Here is an 8,340-nt window from a genome sequence, read left to right on the forward strand (position 1 = left end):
GACTGACTCCAAGTCACTTCTCTGTCCTTATTCCAGTCACACTGGCCTTTATTAAATTTTTCAAATATACAATTCACTCAGTGCCATAGGCCATTTACACGTGCTGTTCCCTCTGGCCAGAAAACTCCCCCTTATTCCTACATGATTATGTTCATCCTTCCAATTCAGCTCATGAAACTATCACTTCGTCATGAAAGCTTTCCTTGACCTCTCTCTCTCTCTCTCTCTCTCTCTCTCTCTCTCTCTCTCTCTCTCTCACACACACACACACATACACACACACACAGAAAGAGAAACTCACTGATAGTCTGAGTGGTTTACCTGATCGTATGCCATTGAAGAACTGTGTTCTTTTCTCTGCTAGACTTAGCTTGTGATTATACATTTGGTAGTGTCTATCTTTCTTACTAGAAAGTAACCTCCATGAGAACAGAGACTTAACCTGCTTCAGTCTACATTACATCCTCAATGTCTAGTTCAAGTGCAATACCAGTGTGTTAGACGCATACGTGACTATAGCTAAAAGACCTCTTGGCCACTCAAGGGCATAGGTGGGACCACAGTTCCTAGTGCTGGGACTAGTATGGACAGTGGGAAGGAGGGTTGCTTGTCTGCTATGGGTGGAGTGCTCAAGCGTACTTTATGCCCCATGGCTAAACTGTTAAGGGTAGACACTTCCAGAGGGAGCTATATAAAGAACAGTAAAGAGCCAGGAAAGGGAGGAAGTTCGTGTTCCTCCATGTACCCAATCCTAACTCTGTGAGTGAGACAGAAAAAAAAAAAAAGTAAGGCAGGTATCAGGATATTATTTTCATAGTTTGTCTATTTTTATGTCTACCACACACATATTTATGATTCTTTTAAGGTTTGGGATTCACTTGATTTGAGTTAAAAGTGATGTCCTATGTTGAAGGGTAAAAACGTCAACATGCCCTTTAAGTAACCATTCAAATATTTATTACTGTTATTTTTTTCATAGCTGTCCTTCAGGGGACAAAAAAGAGCATTTTGAAATAAATAGAGAATGATAAAAAAAAAAAAATCTGTGAACATATGAAGCTTGGGCTGATGGAAAAAAATGTGTTCTTGTGGCTTGTGTACATTAAAAATAAATGCTTGCAAAAGGGCAGTATAGTATGTTCATTCTTATTTTATGGTAGATGCAAAAGTAACTTGAAGGAAGAGTATTTGTTGTGAACCTCTGCTCCAATCAATGAGTTGGTACATAAAGCACCGGATTGGAAGAATCATAGGCACACAGGGCCTGTTTCATTAAATGTTTCACTGTTTGGGCAAAGGGAGTCAAAGGGACCCCAGAGATCTGAGTGTCTCAGATAAGACTTTGCCGCCCTGCTTCCATATCACCCTTAGGGGAGTAAAGAGACCAGACCCTGCATGTTCCTGGCCAGCCCCACACCATTCCCTGCTGACACTCATAACCTCACCAGCATTCTCTTGAGTGCTGAAACAATCACAACTAATCCTGTATGGTGATGGATGTTAACTAGACTTATTGTGGTGATCATTTTGCAATATATACAAATATCAAATCATTGTGCTGTACACCTGAAACTAAGATAATGTTATATGTCAATTATATCTCAATTCAAAAAAGAATAGATAAAACAGAATCTTATTGTTACTTTTATCTTTGTTTTTATCAGTCATTCCTAGAAGCTCAGGACTCCCATGGCTCTCACCCCAATAATATAATCCCCATACAGCCTGAGATCTCCTCTCGTCCTTTACCAACTCCCAAAACCCTTCCACTGGTACTCAAGGGAAATCCCCAGCAAAATCTTCCATAGCTTCAACCTCTTTTATGAACATTCACTCTGCTCCTTTGCTTTTTCCCTCTTGCATGGCAGCTGATTTTACTCCCATGAGCTGCATATTACTTGACCTGAAAGTAGTATCCCTCATTGCAGATTATTCTCCTTCCCTAGTCTCTAAAACATGTTTTGAATCTCATATGATCATACTATCACGGCTTGCCACAGTCATTTAGAGATTTCCATGTCATTTTTCATCATTTCTTGAAAACGTAGCTCCTGGATCTTCGCGTGTACTGGGCAAACTGCTCCTGATTTAATTCTTGGTGACTGCACTATCCACAATAACCAGGCAGATGGCCATATGGACTCTCAATTCCTTGCCCTCCTCTCATTGCATGATCTTGCTCTCTACCTTACCTCCAACCACTCATTCACTAGGCCTTTTTATTGCCAATAATTTTGACCTTCCCCTGTATAATTTCACATCTATGCATCCCATTCTCAAACCTTAGCTCCTGCTCTAATTCACTCTTTCTAGAACTTTCATTTCAACATTAACTTCACTAGGACCTCAAATCCAATCTCGCCACCTCTCCCTGTTGTCCTTCATGCCCTCAGGTCCTTGTTCCCCTGCTTACCCAGCTTAAATACTGTGTCCTTCATCATACGCCTTTCCTTGCAAATATCCTCTACTACCTCACTCTCTCTTGCTTCACTGGATTAGTCTGGCAAAACCCCAACTGTGTTCAGTCCCACTTTCCACTTACTTTGCATTTACACCAAGCATTAGACTAGCTGGAGAAACATACGTAACAATCCTCTCATTTAAAATTCATGACGAATACCGTTAAGCTGGTCAGTAGTGTTTCAGAGCAATCACACTACATGTCCCTAGTGCATTCACCCTCCAACACCCATTCCCCACCCATTCTCTTTGAACTTGGCTTCCTCATTCACTAAGAAAATTGTAGTCATCAGAGGAGAACTTTACTACCTCATCAACTCAACTATGCGCACTAGGGTTTATATACTCTGTTCTCACGACTATTGTTATGGACATGCAGACAATACCCTTATTTAAGGCCACCCCCCAATTTGGGTGCTAGATATTTTGTACTTTCTTGCAAACATCAATTTGTTTCAGTCTTAACTGCATCATTCCCACCAGCATGAAAACATACCGTAATTTCCACATCATAACAATAACAAGAAAATACCACCTTCCCAGCTATTATTTATTGGCACCCATTTAAAGCAAAACAGGCATCCCTGAAATAGGTACCTCTGCTTGCTCTCTATCAGTGGGACTTCCCAAAAGATGCTCACTCCTACCTACATCCATAAGGAAACCCATCTTGTCAATATCACGGAAACACTGTTAAATCTAAGGGTCATTTCTTAGATCTCGTCTTACTTAAATATCAGAAAAAATTGAACACAGTTACCCTAGAAATACTTTCTTCCCTTGTCTTCCTCTCAGCACACCCTTCTGGTCTTCTTCTGACCTCACTGGCTGCTCCTCCTCCATTCGCTTTGCTGGGTCTTCTACCTCCATATGCTACCCTCTCCCCCCCTCCTTCTTTCTATCCATCCATTCTGGGCCAACCTGCTGTTCATGGATCATGCCAAGACACTCCTGCATCTACCTGGAATATTCTTGCCTAAGACAGCTGCATGGGTAGCTCCTTTAGACTTTCTCAAATGTCCCCTTCTCAGTGAGGTCTTCCCTCACTACCCTATTTTAAAAATTTAAATCCCTGTGTTTAATTTTTCTCTTGTTTTTCTCCATAACACTGTTTAGCATTTAACAAAGTATACACATTGTGTATTTATTTGTTTATCATCTCTTTCCCCTATTGGAAGCTCCTAGGGAGGAAATTCTCTGCTAGATGTGATGCCCAGAAAAATATCTGGCACGCAGTAGGCATACAGTAACTATTTATTGAATAAAAAAACAAAACCGACCAATATTTTAACTTTTTACTATATTTTTTTACATTCCATAATATAAGAAAATTGCTTTCTGTCTATTTTCCATGACTCTAAAATAATTATATTTATACATTAGTGTGCTGGACTTGTCTGGTATTTTAATAATATAGAATTGCACACCCATAATTAAAGCTAATTTTATTATTTTTACAATGTTGTTTGGCTTTAGGGTGTATTTCTATGCTATGAAAATTATTTACCATTATCTTTTTATTGCTTTAGTCTCTATATTGCATTAGAATAAACACTACTACATTGGCATTAACAATATCTCACACATTTATATTGAACAATTCGTTTTGTACCTCCCTTCTCCCTTCATCTATGTTTTAACCTTTGTAGGAAACAGGGAAGAGGATGATAAAAGTGTGTTTGTGAAATATTTTATTTCCTACACAACAGACCTATATGAAGCAAATGGATTTAAACACTGTGTAATAGTTGCTATTTCTGAACCCAGCTCTAACTATCTGCAGCATGTAATGAAACTAAGAAGAGCATATAGATGGGATTTGGGTGGATTTCCTTGTCTTCAGGATCAATTATTTTGACCTAAGTTCATTAGCCAGACTGCCCCTGTATTAAGAAACATTTTTCGGTAATTTTAAGCCAAATACCCTAATGTCTGGGGTTAGGCGAGGATACAGAGAAAAGGAAAGGGGGTGATAAGAAAGAAAACTTGCAGAGCGAAACATAAAAATTCAACCCTCCCTGAAATAGACCTGAAAGCATGACATCTATTATTTGTATTGGCAGTGCTCTCCTTAAAAGCGTTGACTTTTTTTGCACTGACCTCTAACCTACCATTTCTGAAATATTCCTAGGAAGACTTAAAAGAAGCCATTAAAAGTGTATCTGCCCAGAAGCCCTGGAAAAAATACAGCTGCAAAGTCTTTACTATTTATATAAGAGCAACCAAAGGTATCAACAAGCAAGATAGCCAAAACTGTTCTGTCAGGAAAACAAAGCAACATTTATCCGAACTGAGTATTTCCATGAAACAGGTTGTAGAGAATTCTGGTTTTACAGCCAAGTACACATCCCCTACATACTTGTGTATTCCTCCCTAGAAACATGAATATTCATAAATACAATCCCAGTAGATGGGAACAACCCAAGTAAATTACTGAACATTGGGAATATCAGAACAAACTTTGGTACGATTCAAGTACTCACACAGACATGTACACTTTGCATCAAATAACTGAGCAAAAAAGATTACAACTACATTTCATTTACTCATTATAATCTGTCACTGACTTGTTTGCTCTGCATTAGTCATCATGTTAAAGGCCAAAAGTTGTTAGTTGGCCATTCTTTAATGGAACTCTTGCTAAAATCTAAAGTATTACCTTTTTTTTTTTTTTTTTTACATTTTAAACTGAGGTCAGAGAACAGAGAATTATTTGAAGCATGCATTGTTTTATAGAAGGGTTCTCAAGGGTTATTGAGGTAGTCACTCTACTCCTTAAGGATCTGGCCCTTTATTTATTTATTTATTTATCTATTTTACTTATTTATTTTGCTGTTTACTTCCCAATATTGCTTGTGTTCTTGCTGCCTACAAACATTTCATTTTCTAATCAAATGTGACCTGGGAAGCCAACTAATGAATCTGTACGTACTGTGCCTAAATTAAGGGTATGTGAGCCCTAAGTGAACTTGTGAGGGACTCTTCCAATAATAAAGTGTTAGACTAAAATACAAGGACTTTTGTGGTATTTAAGATTTTGGTTAAATCAAATTCTATATTTGCATCTACTGATATGTACATCTAAATTTAAATTTAGCTGCTTTTTGTTTGTTTTCTCATCTTTCTAGGATCTTGGCTGAGTTCTAGAACATAGCAAAATTATATAGAAGATATATGTATACATGAAATATTATTGTAATATTTGCTTACAAGATATTAACCTCTACAACAAAAAATCAATGTTTAAAAGTTATGGGGAGGGCTTTCCAAACAGAGGAGGCCAAGGTACAAGTTTCTTTTTGGTGGTTCCACATTCAGTTTTATCCCACACCAGCTGCCTCTGCCATGCCACCCAAGTTTGACCCTAACAAGATCAAAGTCATATATCTGAGGTGCACCTGTGGAGAAATTGGTGCTATACGTCCCCCGGCCCCCAAGGTCGATCCCCTGGGTCCATCTCCAAAAAAGGTTGGTGATGACATTGCCAAGGCAACTGATGACTAGAAGGGTTACAATGGAAATGACCACTCAGAACAGACAGGCCCAGACTGAAGTGGTACCTTTTGCCTCATCAAAATACTCAAGGAATCACCAGAGATGGAAAGAAAAACATTAAACACAGTGAAAATGGCACTTTTGATGAGATTGCCAATATGTCCTGACTGATGAAGCACTGATCTTTGGCCAAAAAACTCTCTGGAACTATTAAAGAGATCCTGCTGATTTCCCAGTTTGTGGACTGCAATGTTGATGGCTGCCACCCATGTGACATCATTGATGACATCAACAGTGGTATGGCAGAACGCCCAGCTAGTTATGAATTATCAAGGAAAATATTTTGATAAAGGATCATCTGACAACCACAACAAAAAAGCTAGATCACATCATGAAATATAAAGGTCACTTGGTAAGGAATCTTCCCAGATTTATGCTTAAGGCTGTCATGTGTACAAATCCCCTTGTGTAGCAAGTATGAAGTTGTGAACCTAAAGAAGGCTACAAATGGATTTCAATAGGTCCAAGTGCACCTTAAATTATATGCAAAATCATGTGCATATGCACACATTTTATTTGAATTAAGAATTTTGTGTGAAAAAAATTAGAAATAATGACAAAATGAGGACTAGTAATGAATATGAAATAATAATGGTTATATCAATTTATTATTCAATGTGAAGAGTGACTGATATTTCATCTGGTGTTAATTAAAAATATTAGAAATATTTCTTACAGAACTAATGTCTGTAAGGACTTTAGTAGAAGAAATAGTCCTTATGTACAGAAGCAGAAGTAAAATATTTAGGTAGTGAAGAAGTTGTCTAATAAATTGCAATATTCCTGTGGAATATTCTTCCATGTGTAGCCAATCATTGGCAAACCCAATAAATAACCCAAGCATCAATAAATTCTCAAGTGTTTATTAATTTCTTACTCTGCTTCTAGGGGGTCTGTGCTGTGGTGATAATATGACTCATGGGTTTGTCGGAACAATTATCAATATGCTTGGCATTTTATTCCACAGTGTGGAAGAAATGAAAGAAATTAATAAATGCCAACTGCTTGCCCTGTATTCTAACTATTAGTTTTTTATTTTATTTTTTATCTGTTTACTTTTCAAAGGATGCCAAACTGGCTTCTTATGAATGTGATATCTATTGTGGCTAGGTTAACACAGTAAATTAAACTATCTTGAGGTGTACCAGAGGCTCAAGGTCAAAGCCATTCATACTGAGATGAATATTAACTTGACAAAGGTTTCTAAATTTCTAAACTGCAGAGGCATACTAGAAGTTTACAAAGGTATTTTTTAATTCAGGTAAATATTCCTTCGATGGTCTCTACACTTAGAGATCCCCACTTTAGCTCACATATTGGTATCTGCATTGTGATTTGATTTCTACTGTAGTTCATGAAAACTAGTCATCGTGGCATATTCAAATTTTACCAGAGACAATATTAATACTTAAAAAGAGGTAGATGTATAAACAGGAACACTTAAATATATATTAATAAAAAAGTAAACCAAGTGACATATCATCTTTAACAGTTTTTCAATAATCACATTATTTTTTATACAAGTTGGGAAATTCTCAGGGAATAATTCTCTCTCCAGGTGTTTACACAGATTTTATTACATTTTTGAAAAGGAGATAAGGGCGGCGATATTAGCTTTCATTGAAGTTCCTCATGAGAACGTTAACACAGCCTGCTGCATGTTTCTGATCTACCTACTGGTAGACATACCCTAGGAAATACAATTTGGAGTCTGGTAATATATACAACTGCAAAAATGCTTGCTTGTTTCCTGTCAACACACCTTAAAATTCACATTTCCACCCATAACAAAGTTTGGATGACTTAAAAGTGACTTGAATTTTGTAGTTATGATAAAATGATCACCAAATTATTTTGGTGGTATCTCCTCACATTTTATTTAAAAAATTTTAAACCACTTTATTGAGATATAATTGACATACAAAAAATTGTACATATTTAATGTTTAGAATGATGAATTCAGAGGTAAGTATATACCTTGTATATTATTCTGAAACCTTGACTATGTCTATTTTAAAATCTTTTTCTATAGTATTATCTGTTAATTAAAACTCTTCTTAAAATAAGCACTAGACAGTCTGACCTAAATAAGGGCTTTAAAAATTGTCTTGTATTAGGAAGGAAGTTGCTATTAAAATAAAATGATAAAAATGGAGTTGTTTTTGATAAGAGTAAATCAAATTCAGAAACCTTTTATAAAATAAAGACAAAACAAAACAATTCACCAACTTAATAAAATCAATTGTAAAATACCACGTATTCAAAATTTTTTTCATCTGTAGTGGATTAGTTGCCTAAAAGGAATTCTATTATTTATTTCTTAAA

At 36.5% G+C, this 8,340-nt stretch overlaps 1 protein-coding gene across 3 annotated transcripts in view; it reads right to left on the reverse strand.

The window, feature by feature from the left end:
• ZFPM2 (zinc finger protein, FOG family member 2) overlaps window positions 1-8,340 on the reverse strand; it is a 448,480-nt gene that overhangs the window by 52,435 nt on the left and 387,705 nt on the right. The window lies entirely within an intron of this gene.

Source organism: Rhinolophus sinicus, linkage group LG12 (genome assembly GCF_036562045.2).
Source record: "Rhinolophus sinicus isolate RSC01 linkage group LG12, ASM3656204v1, whole genome shotgun sequence".
Taxonomy (NCBI): Eukaryota; Metazoa; Chordata; class Mammalia; order Chiroptera; family Rhinolophidae; genus Rhinolophus; species Rhinolophus sinicus.